The 18,508-nt window shown below is 36.7% G+C and overlaps 1 long non-coding RNA gene across 1 annotated transcript in view; it reads left to right on the top strand.

Annotated features, from left to right (window-relative positions):
* The window catches only part of LOC110459213, a 17,882-nt gene extending 11,495 nt beyond the window's left edge, over positions 1-6,387 (top strand). The window contains exon 3 of the long non-coding RNA XR_002463875.1: positions 6,374-6,387. This is a non-coding gene — a long non-coding RNA (uncharacterized LOC110459213). The remainder of the gene's footprint in view (positions 1-6,373) is intronic.
* Positions 6,388-18,508: the final 12,121 nt, after the last annotated feature.

Below are 18,508 nucleotides of genomic sequence, written 5' to 3'. Positions count from 1 at the left end.
TCCCCCCGCCCTCTTAAAAACAATCTAGTACAGTGATTTTTAACTTTTGATAAGAAAAATTACGTTAAAAGACATTTATTCAAATGACTTTTACCAGTGATCACACGACTGACAATATTAATTATCGATGATATTACATGTACTATACGTTTTTATACCAAACGCTTTAAAATGAAATTCCATATGTATATGTATGTACCAAGATGTCACCAACCCTGTCAGTGCGAAAAAACTATGTCCGACTTGATAAGGATAGCCAACATCTGCCGTTCATACTCAATATAACACTCTACTCTCCAGCCTTCAATAAGTCCTCTCCATCAAACCTCGACTTGGTGCGTGATATCGGCGCACGGTAAAGAACAAAATATATTGACAAAGGAAGTTGCAAAGGTCAGTGCTTATGGAACTAAAGCAAAATAAGAGTCGGTGTTTGAATATTTGTATACTTATTCTTTAAAATTCGATGCCTATTTTCAAAGCGAGCTAAAATAATTGATGTTTCCCCTGTTTATATTTTCACTCTAAAGGATAGGAAATCAGCATACAAGAAAAAAATTCTTCCAATGACTATTACAATGAAATTAAAAGGACGTTACCGAATTAATCACATAATATCCGAACTTAATTTTGGTTGATATTCTCCCGCTTGCAATTATCTAATCCAGGTGTATTATTTCAATTCCCTGTCTCAAATGATCGGTGGACGTATTTTTAGCTCTAAAATGGTATTAGTTTTTATCCATGAAGCACATACTGGCTGTTGGTTTTCGTTTCCATAGGACTATTCTGGTCTCAAAAAAGTTCACATTACAATGTAAAGGTTTTTTTTAATTGTATATATATATACATTCGTTTATCCGATGTAGCAAAGATAACTTTTTATTTCCAAACTGATACTTAAATTACTTTATTTGTACCAGTGAAAGAAGATTATGTTTACTAAAGTCGACACATTATACCTCCAGGGAATCATCTCGTCAAGGGCCTTGCAAAATGCAGCTAGGTTTGTGAAAAAACGCTACAAAGCACATTGGTCCCTGCTTGAGCTGAAACCTAACAAGCACGCAAAGCTTATAAAGAAGTATTCTGTCGTAATTCAAACATAACTTAATCAGATCTGTAACTAAAAATTGCGTCGTGTCGTGTTATGTTGGGTTTTTTTTGCGTAAAAGACAACGAATGCGACACAGGTTCAGGTTTCTACGTATGTGGAATCTATCATCTGTTACTTTAGTGGCACGGTATAAACATGCACACTTTACAAATAATTTAATTTGAAATCATCAGTATTCCTCAAGATTTTGAAATTCATAACTTAAGGATTTTTGTTTGCACCTACCCGTGCAGGCTCGGAGAAAGAATAGGCCTAGTGTGCCCAACTGTATGATCGTAAAAGGCGACAAATGTGGGGTATCTGTAGCATCGCGGGTGGTTTCTTCCTTGTCTTCTATTTAGGGGACATTGAAGAAATCAAGAATAGACTTGCTGTAAACCAGTAAACCACTGCATGCGTATCGTACAAAGTGATTATGAGTCCCCGGGGCCAAGATTCGTGCACTGTTTTGTGGCATTAGTCAATTTTGTCATTCGCTATAACGCCATCAGCCTATAGACCACATACGTGATAGGCACGTTAGGGTTGAGTTGCAATATCGGACCCCATGACAAACTGGATGACATTGCGTTTGTTAAAGCATTGCCCCCGTTCTCTTTCTTGAAACAACATTACGTATGGCCCAAGTCAATGTATATGTACGTAGTGGCCCAAGTGGCCCAAGTCAATGTATATGTACGTAGTGGCCCAAGTCAATGTATATGTACGTAGTGGCCCAAGTGGCCCAAGTCAATGTATATGTACGTATTGGCCCAAGTCAATGTATATGTACGTAGGGGCCCAAGTCAATGTATATGTACGTAGGGGCCCAAGTCAATGTATATGTACGTAGGGGCCCAAGTCAATGTATATGTACGTAGTGGCCCAAGTCAATGTATATGTGCGTAGTGCAGCTGTGGGATCGCACAACATTACAAGATGTGCGGTGTGCCGGCGATGTGTGCACGATGTGCAAACGATAAGAATCTGGACGATTACTGCTTGCGCACATTTGTGCGGACGATGGACGAACGTTGTGCGCTGAAAATCGTGGTTGGTGCAAATTGAGAAATGACTTAACATAATATACGGTTTCATGTTTAAACACACAAACAATTGTTTTCATGCTCTTGTTTAAAAGCGACAAACTCGATCGTAAAATGGTTGACTTCAAGCATGACTGACTATATTGTTGAATTTCGTTCCGTAAAATATGTTCAAGAAAAGTAGCGTCTTTGCGTAGTCGCCAGGTGACAGTTACATCTGCATTGTGCTCTATTTATTGAATATTAACCTAAATTAGGTCTGGTGACCTAATATGAAAAAATTAACAGAAATGAACACCAATTACTCCAGGCAAAATTATTACTTAAATATATATATGTCCAGATGACCAAAGCAACGTATAGATATGATATCAACTCCAATCTAAAAATTAGATGAAACAATGTAAAATACGGTAAAATTATTGCCACTTTACTTCAAACATATGTACATAAAGATATGACTTAATGCATATCATCAATTGCAATGTGTGTTTGTTTGTTGGTTTAACATCGCGCAATAGCCAAGGTCTATGTCGTGCGTTTTGGGAGAAACCATCGAATTGAATATGGAAAGTGAGAAGAATATGCTTTGCAAGTACTACAATAAAGGCAGGAGATGTATATTCATACATGAAAAATATTACTAATTTATTATAACTACTCAAATGAAACACGTAAGTCAGGCCTCTGGTGATTATCATTGCACCATTCGTGGCTACAAATGGTGAGGTTTTAACACAAATCATGGTCGATATGTTTGTCTGCTGGTGCTGAATCAAATCATTATCGCATGTCGGCGCTATGGTTATCACTTCGTTTTCGCTCTAGATTAATGATTGGAAACTTCATTCAATACTGACACAAACGCTGATTATGTTTCAAAATAATACAAGTTCTGCTCAGGGTCGTCGAGATGATTAAAATCAACAAAATGTGTGTGATTTAGCATCTTGTAACTGTAATTATCTCAGAGTTTTGAACGCACCCCTTTTCGCTGGATAGAGACTATTTTAATCAAACAGAACATAAATGTTCTAGTGTGAAAGGAATAATTCTGAGGTTATTCCAAAATGACAATACGTGTTATCTTGACTATATCGCAGGTGTAGAATATTGAAATAGCATTCGGAATTACGCCTGACATGTTATTATTGATACCTACAACAGTTATGAATTTCAATAATGACCTTCGCTGCCGTGTTAATATTCGCGAAACTTTTACTATTGTTAGAAAAAGAAAAAAATCTGTTCTTTAGATGATACTATCTTGATAATATTTAATCATTTTCAGAAATGTTTTTATTATTTGTCGCTTGTCATGAAACAATTGTCAGCATGGTTTCCCAAGTGAGTTCCTTACTCTTACGAATAGCTTGTCATAGCAAATCCTGCGGAAGGTTTAACTGCTTCGACCTAATTACACCTATTAATTTTGTCGTCTTTGTATTATTACGCCCCGTTAACCATCACCAAAAGCGGAACAATTGTCGCCAACCGATACGAAAGACATCTCGTGATGACTCCTGTAGCTGATGGTGTCGAAAGCTTCTAGAATAATTAACGACACTCACAAAACTCAATAACCGTTTGAAATCGGGAGCTCGCCACGGGGAATAGACATCATCATTATTGATTCCAGGGCTCAACATGGGTTCCCTATTTGTACAGGGTATTTCAACATTATGTCTTTTCTGTAGCTAATTGGTATTACTATACATATATGTATATATAAATACACTGTTTAACCACTAAATATATGTCGAAAGTGGCGTTAAAAAAAATCGTCTACTGATAAACCTAAGGAATCCAAATCTGCTGCCCTTCATTTTTTCTTCAGAGGAACCAGCCTTTATACGACCTTCGATGAGGTTTAACCCACAATAAACCTAATCTGCTGAATTACCAAAATACATGGGCCGTAAACATACAGCATGCTCAGATGAAGAGCTATCGAGTTTGTTTAAGCGAATCACCTTTAAATGACTCCGTCATTAAAACTGATATTTGCCTGTAGTTCTATTTTAAGGTAAAACGTGTGAAATCTGTACCAAGTGAGCGATGCAGGCCCATTGGGCCACATGTTTTTATTGAACGGAGGCACAAAGCAAAACTTATGTTGAAATATTTGATTGGCTTTGATATTGTGGCGCTGCTGAACTGTGCTACTGTTAGTCATTAAACTAATGGCACCGTTTGTGAAATTGACTAGTGATGTTTCTACACGTCATTAAAATCCGTTATTCGCAGACATCTCTGATGTAAACATTCATCATAGAGAAGGTTAACCAAATAAAGGTCTTAATCTATAAAGCTAATGAATATAATGTGTTACTTATACCGATAATTCCGTTTTACTCCTGATGCCCGGAAGGGTTTTTGTAACGAAGCTCTTGAAATAATAGCGTCGACAGTTCTCCGTTTTGAGATTTGAAAACGTGACTGCCTAATGGGTCCACTTCGAAGATGAACTGCATGTCCATGATATATGAAATACAGGATTGTGTTCTCATCTTCTATAACGTGTCGACGTCAATCAATTAAATAGACGTATGAGCCTTGTTTCAAAGCTTTAGGCGTTCATAGCGACCACACTGGTCGACATTCCATAAGAGTTGATGTCGACTATTCATTTGCTGATGTTATAATCATTGTATTTCGTTTAACCAAAAATCTAACAAACAGTGTCTAAGTCTTTGGTCCTTTACTGTTAATTTACATTAGATGTAAATAAACTATCCCATATTTGCCTATATTACATGTTAGATATTTTAATTATCTACAATTTTCTGTACATATATGTAAAGATAGACGCGTTAAAGTTATATATATGCATGTTGTTATTCGAGTGTTATGACATTACATAAGACACACTTAAAATTATACACTCGTGCAAATGATAGAATTAACACTCATGTGTCTACCAAAAACATTTGTGAGGGGATTCAAGCTGTTTTCCCCGTTTGTTTGTTTTTAATTATATTGAGTTCTGGTTGTGACTACATGTACCAATTGCACCCATTGCACCCAGCACAGTATTTCACCAGCGAACCCGAAGCCGACTTTATAGTGCTATCTCACTGAAATGCCACCGCTTCCTAGAACAGCGGGTATACTGCCAAAGGGGGAACCAGTTGTTGCGATAACCCTAAAGTTTGAACGTTAAGCAGGGAAAAACAGCTATCAATTTTCTCGGACTCAATTTTGTCTCGGCCAAAAGAGCAATTGAGCTTCTGCTGCGGTGCAGCGTCCGTCGTTTGTCAATTTTTGCTTTAAACGACTTCTTCTTAAGATAGAAAATCGTGATATTTGTTTTTTTATGAAGAATAAAAGGCATTTAACCGTTATATTTTCCGGAAGCTTTCTTTGGATGGAATCCGACAGGTGGCTTTCTTGAGTTAAATTTCATTAGCACTATTTCTCAAAAAGTGCTTTTGGGATATCGCGCTAACTTCACGAGAAGGTTACCAACTGGCAGGTAACGCAAACAGGCAGCAATCTTGAATTTTGAGAGTTAAAGTTTGAAGGAGCTACAAATCAGAAAAAAACTAGAGCGATCTTTCTCAAGTTAGACATGCATAGCTATGCATACCATATTTTGGATTTCTTGAAATTGCAATAGGAGAGACAGGTCCAGAGAGAGTGGGCACCAGTTGTCACTCATTTTGTCGTTTTGTGATCGTATAGATTTGTTGGTAATTAGTTAAAGTCGACAACTTCCACTGAAGCCCTCTTTAGACCTCGTCCCTTCTTCAGGGTACAGACCTGTTTTTCCCTAACAGGTTCGAACACTGGATGTAGTGGTAAGACAAGCAACGGATTCAATAACTCAACGAGGTGTTTCAAAATACAGATAACCATTTATAAACAATGAATATGTATAACAGGTTTAAAAATGGAAGATCGTGGCATTAGCGTCAAACAATGGCAACTAATACTAAATAACTCATCCACAAGGTAAACGTTCCTTGCATAGTTTAAATGTAATGCTAAACTTTAAGCAATCGTAGTGTTCCAAATTGATTTTTGTTTTCATACATTTTCAATACATTAGGTTCGATCAAACAATCTTGACTCTATGAATTAAACATGAAAGACAGTTTTGGCAGTACTTCGCACATCATAATAAAAAATACACCAGTATCAGTATATACGCTGTTGTATTAATACAGACATATATAGGATTGAACATGTATAATCTTATCACTTCCGTACCGAGAAATATTGCCCGGAGTCATCTAATTCAATATCACTCCAAAATATATATAGCAGAATTTTGCTTATGACAACACCAAATACATATCCATTCAATTTGTGCGAATCAAACCTTCATCTCTGCAATCTTTCCTGTCGTAAAGGAATGGAACATGGAAAATTATATTAGGAAATAACATGTACAAGCGTGTTCAAACTAATGGTATTGTTACAGAATTGATGAATGTTATTAAATCTGTCACATTTCTTGATTTGGTTTGTTTTGTATTGTTTAACGTCCTATCAGCAGCTTAGTAATTTAAGGACGGTCTCCCCTGTGTGCAAAATGCATGCTTGTAGCGTATGCGTGTGTGTTTTGGGAGGCTGCGATATGTTCGTGTTTGTCTCTTTGTGATTGCGCGGAAATGATCCCGACTTTATATTGCTACCACACTGAAACATACTGCCGAAGACACCCAGCAGGACACCCCAGCCGGTCACATTATTCTTACAACTGGCGAACCAGTCGTCCCACTCCTTAATTGCTGAGCGTTAAGCAGGAGTAGAAACTACCATTTTTACAGACTTTGGTATGTCTTGACCAGGGGACAGAACTCAAAGCCTTTCACACATGGGCGAACGCTAAACTTCAGGCCAAAAGTGAAGCATTGTCAAGGGAAACATTAGGAAGAAGAAAGTTGTTGAGAAAGAAGAGAAGAGATAGGATCCCAAATTTAGTCGCCTCTTACGATCATGCAATGGGGGCAGCGTTACAATTATTACGCCCTACCAGCAGGAACACTGTCACATTTCTAAGAAACATTCCACCAATAAGTTTCAGACAAGCAAACATTTCCCAAGGGATTTCGTCCAAACTATCTTTGTATTATTTTCCAGTCTCGGTCCTTGCGCAAACCCGTCCCCCCTTTTTGCTTTGATGTTGAACGTTCGCTCAGTTGAGGAAGGCAATAGAGGCTTATCCGTCTCTTGTTTGGTCATTCATTCATACCCCATTCTTATTTATTGAATTGTTTATATCAAGTTGAACATCCCCGCAATAGCTGACGTCAAATGAACACGGGTGCTTAGGTTGGCACAAGCCCTGAAAACAGATGATGAGTAAAAAAGTAGGTCCATAGAGTTCCACATGGGAGCAGCATTTCAGTTTTGGTCTTTCCGATGTCCACTTAGCAGTAGACAGTCAGGCACAGAAGATAACTCCGACTGTGCAGGGGATCCAACATTTGTCGCATCTGACGATTATCTGCAGTGGTATACATGTACAGCAGGCCTATTCTCTTACCGAACCCGCAGGTAACCTTATTAATTGAAGCGCGCAGACCAACATCAATGCATACATGTAGCGTGTCACGAACCACTTACAATACAATATCTGCTGTTAGATTGCCGTGGCCTTCAGCCAACAAGAGAGGTTCTATAATAATGTAACGAATCTCTCATGTATTATCGACCTTTTATTGGCCCTAATGACCTTCTGTGTTGATAGGCTGTAAAGAATGTAATAGGAATACGCAATATCTGATAAAACTGCGTTTGTTTAATGTCATTTACTTTTCATATGACGAATAAATACGCAATATGCGATTCAATTTCGTCAGAGTTCTCTCTTACAGTTACAGAAATAAAAGAAAAGTGTTATAGAAAGTGACCCAATGCTATTTTACTATAAACAAAAACACACGGGGCTGGCAATCGTGTTTACATGCGGCTAGCGTGTGCGTATATATGAGAGATGGTCAGGTTTTCACCAAAGGGACACCCTTGGGTAGTAATAGCGGTCGTAAAAAGAAATCCTATTGTCGTGTTTGTTGTTCGTTTTCACCTTTAGTATCATGGCGATAGTCGTCAAGTGCGATGTTGGACACTAGATAGTCCCCTTATGGATAATACACGACGATTTTGAAGGTTCTACCGGTGACCTGAATGACGCATGGGTTGTTTGTGACGACAGATTACTTGGTAACCTCTACTTAAGATTGCATTATGCTTTGCATTGGTACGAAGACATGGCCGTTTATTAGTCTATGAAGTGTGCCTAGAGGATTATTTTTGTCGAAACCTTGGACTTTTGTTGTTGTTTTAGTATCTCAAATATTTGAAAACAACCATAAAATGGAAAGGAACATTATTGAACATTAAATAAACACAATCTGTATTTTTAGATTAAATGATTTACTGTACATGTTTTTCAATTACCAGACCTTTATTTTCAGAAATTTGTTATGGCAAAGTGGCAAAATAAATGGAATCACTGCGTAGACGACAAAATGCACTGAAAAACGAAAATAGGGGAATGATATCTATGCTATGGGGAAAACTGTCGAGACGAGGTTATCCTTGCCATCTCCGGATTGGTCATTCATATATAACCCATCTTGTGTCGATGGTGTGTCAAGAATTAAATAATAATATTAACAATGATATTACTTTACACGTCATCCCTGACGGCAAGTGATTGAGAAAAGAGGCGGCTAACAGGGAAATCCTCTGCAGTTTTTGGGATTAGCGTTTGTGCACTTCACTTAGGGACAAAAAGATATCAAAAAAAATATGCTGCACTCATTGCAATATTTGCAATTTGAAATATTTCTTTACTTCTAACTACCCTTTGTTTCCTAACGCATTCCTTGGCAATATCTCAATGTTGGCTACAATTTTGAACGTTAACGTTCAACATAAAGGAGAAATTGTAACAACTGGTTATTCCGTTGTCACTTTGATGTGACTAGGCGGGATGCTATGTTTGGTGGCTTTTGCATGGTAATTTAGTGAGAAAGCACTTTAAAGTTGGTATTAGAAGGACACAATTACATCAACATCCCCTGCATCCAGCAAACATATACACATGCACGCATACTTTAGACTATGAAGGCACGCCACCAAATGAGATTTGCTGTTGATATGATGTGTAACCCTATAAAACACAACACAAATAATGAGTGTGTTTTCATAGGACGATATAAAGTGCCAAAAGACTATTTTGGAGGTACCTATAATTGAAGGTCGATCAGAACCACAATTTAAAGACGTCCGAGCGTCAACCAACCACATAATGAACCCGTTTTGAATATATTACAACTTTGTCAACTCTTTAGGGATCCCCCGAGTCATTTCACAGATGTTGATGGTAACGATTTCACTAGGATCTCATCATCGAAGATCAAACGCAATGGATGACAGGTTGATGTTTAGATGGACGTCATGCCCATGTGTTTATTGCAGAGCAAATGTGAGGATAACGCCTATGTTCAAATTATCTTGTAAACAAATACAGAAACAATTAGAACTTGGTAGACAAACAAACCCATTACAATCGATTCAGTCCATCTATTGTGAAGAAGATGCGGGTCAAGAAACAAAATCAATTAATTATTGATCGTGGCAATGAATTATTTTAAGCATTTCGTCAAAGAATGATAGATTAAGTGATAATACAAATTCTAAGGCATTTGGTGCATAATTGCAGTACAGTAATTATCTACTGCACTGACATATTGTGTAGCAATGTATGTCAAGTGGATTTATATATACAACCAACTCGGATTTCTCTAGTGAATTGGACTAGGGAAACAATTGTTAAGTTTTGTAAAAGTTGCAGTCGGGGAATTCAGCGATAGGTCTAGCTCTAATTAAATATTTTATTGATATTGTGTAGCAACAACTGTTGACTGGATTTATATATTCAACTAAACAGTTCTCTGGTGAATTGGACCAGAGAAACAATTGTTAAAACTTTTGTAAAAGTGGAAACCGGGGAATACAAAGATAAGCTCTAACTCCAATTAAGGGAAACCTGCAAATTATTTATGAAAATGTGTTTCATACACAAACATCTAGAGGAAACTGCAAAGAAACGTAACATTAATAAATAACAATGTAATCACTTTCACAGCAAAAGGACGAAGACAAACTAGTCGCTAAATTATCGTGGCAAGATGTCCAACTTCTATTTAAAACTTGTTCATGTTATCATAAATACCGCTAGCTTGATTAACCAGGTACGTTATAGGGGATGCAATTTATATGAGACATGTCTTAAAGATAGGTTGGTTTAGTTTAATTTGTTTAATGCACTGTTTACAGTTATTTATGATAAAATGTGTTGGATGGTTTATTTTCCAATAATATTTAATAACTTAACAATTATTTAAAAGTGCCAAAAGGTATATGTTTAAAACATTCTAGTATTAACATTATGTATTTCTTTGAAAGAACGTCTACTTCTAGTATTATTTATCCTTAAAGACCTATACTATTGAACGGTCGTAAATCAATACAAAAATAAAACAAAGCGCCCGTCTTCACCTTGCTTGTATCGACTTTAGCGTTATCATTTTTGAGTTGATTTTAACAAGTTATGAAGTCTACGTAATTAGGAATGTACGACAACACACCCATGCAGGTCGTGGATTGAGAAAAAAAATCTTCGGCAGTATGTTTAAGTGCGGTAGCAATATAAAGTCGGCATCATTTCCGCGCTATCTCAAGGAGACAAACACGAACATATCGCAGCCTCTCAAAACACACACGCATACACTACACGCATGCATCTTGATATAACGTGGAAACCATCTGCATAGTTTGGGAAATGCGTTTGTGCCTTCTATTTAGGGACACAAAAGCGAAGGCAATACCCAAGTCCTTAAACATAGTAGGGTGTTATGCCCTGCTTAACGTTCAGTAATTAGGGTAATTGCAACAACTGGTTTATCCGTTGACGGTATACTGTGACTGTTTGAAATGCTGTGCATGGTGGGTGTTTTAGTTAGATTTCACTATAAAGTTGGCATCAGATCCGCGCTTTCACAAGGAGGCAAATCCATCAGCATACCCTGTCTCCGGTACGCATATATAACAAACATGCAAACACGTCCTTAACCATTTCAACACTGCAGACGATAATAATGGACTCATTCAGATCAATTCATGGTAGACTTTATTTAAGTAGCATAGGGGTGAAGGGGTTAAATGATCTTAGCTTTTGAAAGGATGTTACACCATTTAAACTAACCAAAACTTACCATAAGGAATGATTAGATCAGAGAGGAGAAAAAAAGAAAAAAATATATCTCAAGTGTCGAAATTGGGATGCAGATCAGTTTTTAGTGTCTTTATGAACTTCAAGTTAAAGACACCAAAGAAAACCAAACACCTGTCCAATTTTGGTCGAATGTGATGACGTGTAGTGGGATTCAGCGGGTCTTTTCTTTACCGGAACCTGAACATGGTAGCAGTTGATTTATTTATGTGACCAGACAGAGTACCGTTATATCTCTTGAAATCGTCTTCATAGTCCCTTAACTGTTGGGATATCACAAAACCATAACAAACATATGATGCAAGATATCTCTCGTACACCCTTCCATGTTATGCCGCCTCCAGCACACAAGCATACAACGCACACATAGAACATGTTCATAAATAACCTTAGTTGTTGATAGGAAGCTAAATCCTATAAATCAACCAATTTCTCTTTTCTAATGAAAAAAAGGGTTTTTCTATGAGAAGAACAAAAACTAAAATTGTCGGATTTAGGCTCCGGTATCGTATGTTTGATGAAGACCGGGTGACTTCATGAGCACGTGACAGGTTTACTGTGCAACGCTTTAGCACAGCGTTCGCACAATTAGATAACCATGCAGAATGGTCCCGTAGCGAAATTCCCTATATAGTGCTTAAGCTGTCTATATTGCTTACAAAGCTGGCTTATCTCTTGCTTATAGGTAAAGCAGACAGATGCATTTACCAAAATGGGCTATTTAGGCAGTAAGGTTGAGGTAGCGCTGTGAGTTCTCACAGAACCAAAGGCTGGTCCATTATCTGACTATGTGCCGTACACATACTGCACGACGTCACTCTTGGCCTCCCGTGTTGTCTATGTGTCCGCAGATAAGATAAACATGTTTGTTTAACAAATGTTTATTCAATTCACGTTTGAAGAGAAACAATGTGACCGTTATGTTAACATCTTTGTACATCAAAGCGCAGACACTAATTGAAAATGCTTATTTAGGTTTAGGTTTTTCACCCAATCCTCGATTAAACTGCATAAGTACATGCATGTATATCAATATCAAACTATTACTAACCAAACACCAATACCTCACCCTTTGAACTCGAAAGCTGTGTTTTTTCTCAATGCTATCCAGCTAAAATTGATTTCAATTAATCAGAAGTTAGTTCGTGTTTGTTGGTAGTTAACGTGTTGTGACTTATTGTATTTACATGCTTCTGGGTTTTTTTTTCGTGTCGCTAACTTGTTGATAATGCTGGTGTTTTTATTTATGTCGTATGTCGTATAACATTTCACTTCTTACAAACATTTATGTTTCCTAGTACCTTGCTTGGCCATATCTCTCTTTGCCTTAATGGTGAACGTTCGCCTCATTGTCAGATTTGACACTAAAGCAAGATTGGACTGTTAAGTTTCACTGCAACCCGTGGTCCCTGCAGGTTGGGCGTAAGAATTGTACCTGTTGCCCCATCTTTTCTCTTCTTTCTAAACAACTTTCTTCTTCGTAATGTCTACCTTAACAATGCATCACTTTTGGCCTTTAGTTGAGCGTTTGTGCTTGTGAGGAAGGCTTTGGGTTCTGTCCCCTGACCAAGACATGCCAGAGTCTGTAAAAATGGTAGTTTCTATTCCTGCTTAACGCTCAGCAATTTAGGAGTAACAGTAGGATTGAGACGACTTGTTCGCCCTTTGTCAGTATAAATTGACCGGGTGGGCGTCCTTCTGGGTGTCTCCGGCAGTATGTTTCAGTGAGGTAGCACAATACAGTCGGCATCAGTTCCGCGCTATCACAAGGAGACAAACACGAACATATTGCAGCCTCTCAAAACACACACGCATACACCACACGCGTTCATCTTGCACACAGGGGAGGCCGTCCTTAAATGACCATATATGTTGATAGGATGTTAAACAATACTAAACAAAACAAAACCAAATCGTGGAACTGTCGTCATATTGAAAGGATGTAAGATCATACACAAGCTACTTTGTTCACATACTAGTAATTATTTCTGTTTAATTAAAAGTCAATGGTTGCCAAACAGAATGGACCTGTTGTCAGTATAATGTGAGCGGACGGAATGTTGTGCTTGGTGCCTTTGTCATGGCTTGTCAGCGAGATAGCACTATACAGTCGGCAACAGATTCCGTCTATCACAAGGAGGCAATTACACCAACATACCCTGCCTCATGCACTCACATACGTAAGCATGCATACACAACACACATGGAGACACGCCCTTAAATGACCTTAGCTGTTGAAAGGACGTTAAACAAAATAAAACACAATCCAACAGAATGACATCTGATTTAGAAAACAATATTTTCGTGGTAACAATTTAGTTCTGAAATGAATGTTATGATGCTTGCTTTGCAACAGAGGGGAGTGCTGGTGTCGTTAAGGTCATGGTAATTGTCAAGGATTTTTTTTTTGCTTTTTACTACTCACTTCTTTTAGCTAAAGAAATTAATATCAGCTGGTACCGTAGTTTATTAAGATATAGGGAAATATTACATCTATAAAAAGGTATAAAACAGTGTTAAGGTAATAGGTCTGTGTCAGCATTTCTCAGTAGAATTTCTTCAAATTTGTAGTTATATTGCCTTGAAGTAAAGAACATTTTCTGCCTAAAATAAAATATAGGTTGTTAGAATTTTAAGGATTTTAGTTGGAAATTTATGTAAAAAGGAGTGAATTTTGAAAAAAAAATGAAATATACAATTTTTAGATTAGTATTGCACTAATGTATATCGATTTAATAAATGCTGAAATTGTGTAAAATAAATTATCTATAAACTATTCAAAATTGACATTTTATAATCAAACCATGTACACATAGTAATTGCATGGAAGAGTTATCTTTCTTGAAAATCTTCATAGTGGTGAAATAGGTAACCGGTTTCCTGAAGTACAGAAAAATGGACACATGTGACTCATCGATAAAAAACGACTGAATCAATGCCTGGATTGCTTTGAAATACTTTCATATTGAGAGAACACACTGTTCTGTCAATAATAAGCATACAACATTCATCAGTTAACGATTAAACAACGGACTCATTAGAATATGCGGAAAATGTGATACTGTCTCCCTACATTGGATTTTCAACTAGGGATTTACTTCCTATTTCCGTTTATCAATACACTCATTCGACCTCAATCTAGTTCATTATCATCAGCTGTATCTAAGAAATAAGTAATATAGTGTGGTAACATTGTTTCATACAGTGTTGATTGTGTAAAACTATTCTTCTTGGATGGTGGGGGAAACAAAGAAGATTTCATACAAAAATGCTCACAAAAGAAAGTACTCGGATGATTTTTTCTCCACATATTTTTAAACTTTTGCTTTTTCGAATGTTTTTATTAGCCATTAACAAAACGCACATTACATTTTAATTCGTCAATTAAAACAATTTAATGATATTTTCTTCATATATTTCTGATCGGGCAAATATCCCTTTATTTGTCCATCACGGGCCAGTTCTGTTAAACATCTATTCAAAAGTTATACTGTGGTTAAAATTTAACGATACCTGATATTTACATAATTTTTATTTTAGATTTTCTTTTTTTTTTTGCACATCTGAACAAACGATTTTCATCACTGGTTAAATCTGAATCATAATGTGTTAAACGTAGAGACTTAAGTGAAACAGGTAGGAGGAAAAATCAATATCGTGCCTTGACCTGTCGGCATAGACTAAGGGAAAGGTGTTACCATGGTGTTACCATGGTGTTACCATGGTATACTGCTGTAGTTTTAAACTCCATTGCAATTGCATCGACAAAAATACACATTTGTAAAACAAACAAGTCGTATTTAAAATCACCTAGTAATACGATCATTCTATTAACCTGCAAGCTAAACAGCGCATGCTCCTCTGGTGTAAAGACGTTACTGTTCGACTGTTCATTATCCAGTAAAGGGAACAAGATGTTCAGTACAAGATCCAATTAGCGCCATGACTTTGTTGCTTAGCGGCATAGCTGTAGAGCGTACGACCTAAGTGTAAGCGGAATTATGGTTCTAGTAACCACTAGAGATCAGGTTGCGCAGTCAGTTTGAACATGTCTAGATTCATGAGGTTCACGAGCTGTTGTACGCAAACCATGGTATACACGGAATTCACTGTATGTTCCATACTAAAATAAATATGCAAAGCTTTCTGTTCACTAGTCGGTCCGTACTTATAGATTATAACTGGCTTTTCGCGCAGTTTCTTACCTATTACTAATAAAATGCCAGGTGACCATCATAATTAACACTGTATCGATGTACGTCGGTATGGGCAGACTTTTGTTGGAATAATTAGAGTTGATAAACACATTTGGCTTACTTCAAAATTAGAAAAATGCTGTACATTCATCAAACTGTTTATCTAAAACTGGTTATTGAACACAAAGATGTTGCGCATGTACAAAAACCTGTTCTTTTTGCGACGCATGTAAAAAAGTTACATAATTTGAATTAATTTCGGAATCATGTATACAAAAAAAAATGTATATATGTTTATCATATCCATTTCAAATACATTCACATTCAATTGTCATTTCTTCAGTATTGCTTTTTTTATTGATTAGCAGGTGCACTTGGGCAATTTATGGTAAAAAGTATTTACCGATGGGTTCACCAATGTAAACAGACTGTTATATTTGTACTTGTCGGCATCAGATTAGCGATATCGTTAGCAGGCAAATACATCAACATACTCTGCCTTCAGTACGCATACATACCACAAAACGGGACACACCGTTAAATGACATTAGCTGTTAATAGGACGTTTAATAAACAAACAAACAAACAAAAATAAAAAATAAAAAAGATTTTTACAAGCAATTATTTCACAGACGCAGAACATTGTATTAAACGTTTCTGTTAAATTAAGTGAAGGATATGGTTGTTTTGATATTTTATTCTCAATGTTAACATGGCAGCCACGATTGTTGTTTCCCACACAAGGGATGAGGTAAGGATATGGCGAATTTACCGTATACCAAGCGTTATTATTTAACTCAGATCCATGCTATTTAATTATTGCAAGCAAGCAAAGACACTATTATACCTTGCCTCAAGCGAATATACAAAAATTGAGGCACGTCCTTAAATGACCATATCTGTTCAAAACAACATCTAATGAGCTATGAACATGGGCATGAAATAGAATGACTTGATTCGATTTAAAAAGGTTAAGAAACTTTTCAGTATCTATGTTTTATCTTTCCGTTGATGATGAGGTAAAACATACTGTCCTTTTGTATGAAAAACACAATTTACATGACCCAATAGCAGAATTTATTTTCGAGTTTTGAGAATTGCTATACTTCAGTGAGCACGACAGTTTATTGATTTTGTTCACATAAAAAACATGACGATTTCGGTAGACCATTCCAGAGATGCACAGGACATCATCACGTACTCAGTGTTTCATCAAACAGTAGCAGAGGACAATGAAGATCGTGTTAAGAATCTTGAGTAGTTTCCCTGCTGTGTGTCGATCTGGTGGTAGCGTCACAGACTATTACTCACAACACAGGGATATGATGGGTCTGTCAGCTAAGTTTTTAAATGTATGTATTAACGAAGCATCCAATCTGCGTTCTCTTAAAAAGCTCCAATTGACGGCAATAACATATTGGTTTCCATTGGCTAATATTGCAATCATAGATTTTAATACTTACATGTATCCTTCAAAACTCTTTGCAATAAAAACGAAATCTTTTTATTCCGGATATGTTCTTAAACATACATAATAACGAGACCGAAACATATAAAATGTCCTTAAAATGGTACAGTTAGTATTCCCTGCTTAACGTCCCGTTGTCAGTACAGAGTGAGCTAGCGGAATACTGTGATGCGTGCATTGTTTGGCTAAAGTACAAACATTCAATTTAGCACTGGGTCCTAGTTTATTGCAAAATGGAACGTTTATACAGACGCACAAAGCAGTAAATAAGATAGTGAAAAAGGACTGGCTTTATTAAATGGTGTAAATGTTATGGGAAACACGACTCTTAATATTTTCAAAATGCAGAATTGAAAGACACAACTCTAAATATTTCAAAGAAATATTTCTTTGTTAGGTGGTCTTTATAGACGGCTAATACCGATGATAAAACATCTTTTCGGAAATTTACATCTATGCTATTTTTAGACAGACGGTTAAAGGGTATGTTTACCTAAAGTATTATTTTGTTTATATATCTTTGAGATGTCTGTTATTGATTGCAAAAGAAACTGGTGTCATTGCTTACTTGTAAAAAATCTCTTTAATATCGATTTCCATGTTTACTCGGGCACAAAACTGCTTAACAATGCAAACAAAAATGTGTTATTTCGCCTAAATTTGACGTTTGTGTTTCATGGTGAAATTGAATTTGACGGGCACTCTGGAACGTCGTTATTGAGGTGAGTTTGTTAATCAAACATTAAACTTTAAAAACCATTAATGTATGTCGCCCGTCCCAGTGACTAGGCTAATTAAACACAATCAATAATTTAACACTTAATTATCGCATACGCATTGATGATTCATGGCGCAAACCTGCTGACAAAATGTCCAGTTTTGAGTAAGTTCACAATTACCATTTATAGAGGATTTAAAAAAGGAACAGTGCTATGTCGTCAATCAAGCATTTTGATATGCCACATAAAATGCCTTTGCGATATAGTATCTATCTGACAAATTTAAACGTCGGTTTTAATTAATAAAGTCAATTGTCCATTAATAGAAATCGGATATGCCGCAGGTCGGGGATCGGAAAAAGAATATACCTGTTGTTGCCAACTGCATGATCGAAAGAGGCGGTTAATATGGTTACTTCCGGCAGAGTTTATTTCTCATTCGGGACGAGAACGCCTTTCATTGTTTTCTCCTTATTATGCGTCTGTTACTGCCCTAGTATTGCGTGTATGCTCAATCAATGAAAGTAACAGGTTCTGCCCCCTAATCTGGATCAACTTAAGCCGTTGAAATTGGTCCTAATATTCCCGACCTACATGCAGATTAAAACTATTAGGAAGGAGCAAAAGAAAACGATAGACCTTCACATCACACAAAGGAAAGTTATATTAACAGTGTTACTGTAACTTTTTTTTGAGATATGGTATAATAGGATGTTGCTATGGTATGATTTAA

This window comes from Mizuhopecten yessoensis, unplaced genomic scaffold (assembly GCF_002113885.1).
Source record: "Mizuhopecten yessoensis strain PY_sf001 unplaced genomic scaffold, ASM211388v2 scaffold9987, whole genome shotgun sequence".
In the NCBI taxonomy this organism is placed as follows: domain Eukaryota; kingdom Metazoa; phylum Mollusca; class Bivalvia; order Pectinida; family Pectinidae; genus Mizuhopecten; species Mizuhopecten yessoensis.
This window is presented reverse-complemented; position numbering and strand designations above follow the sequence as displayed.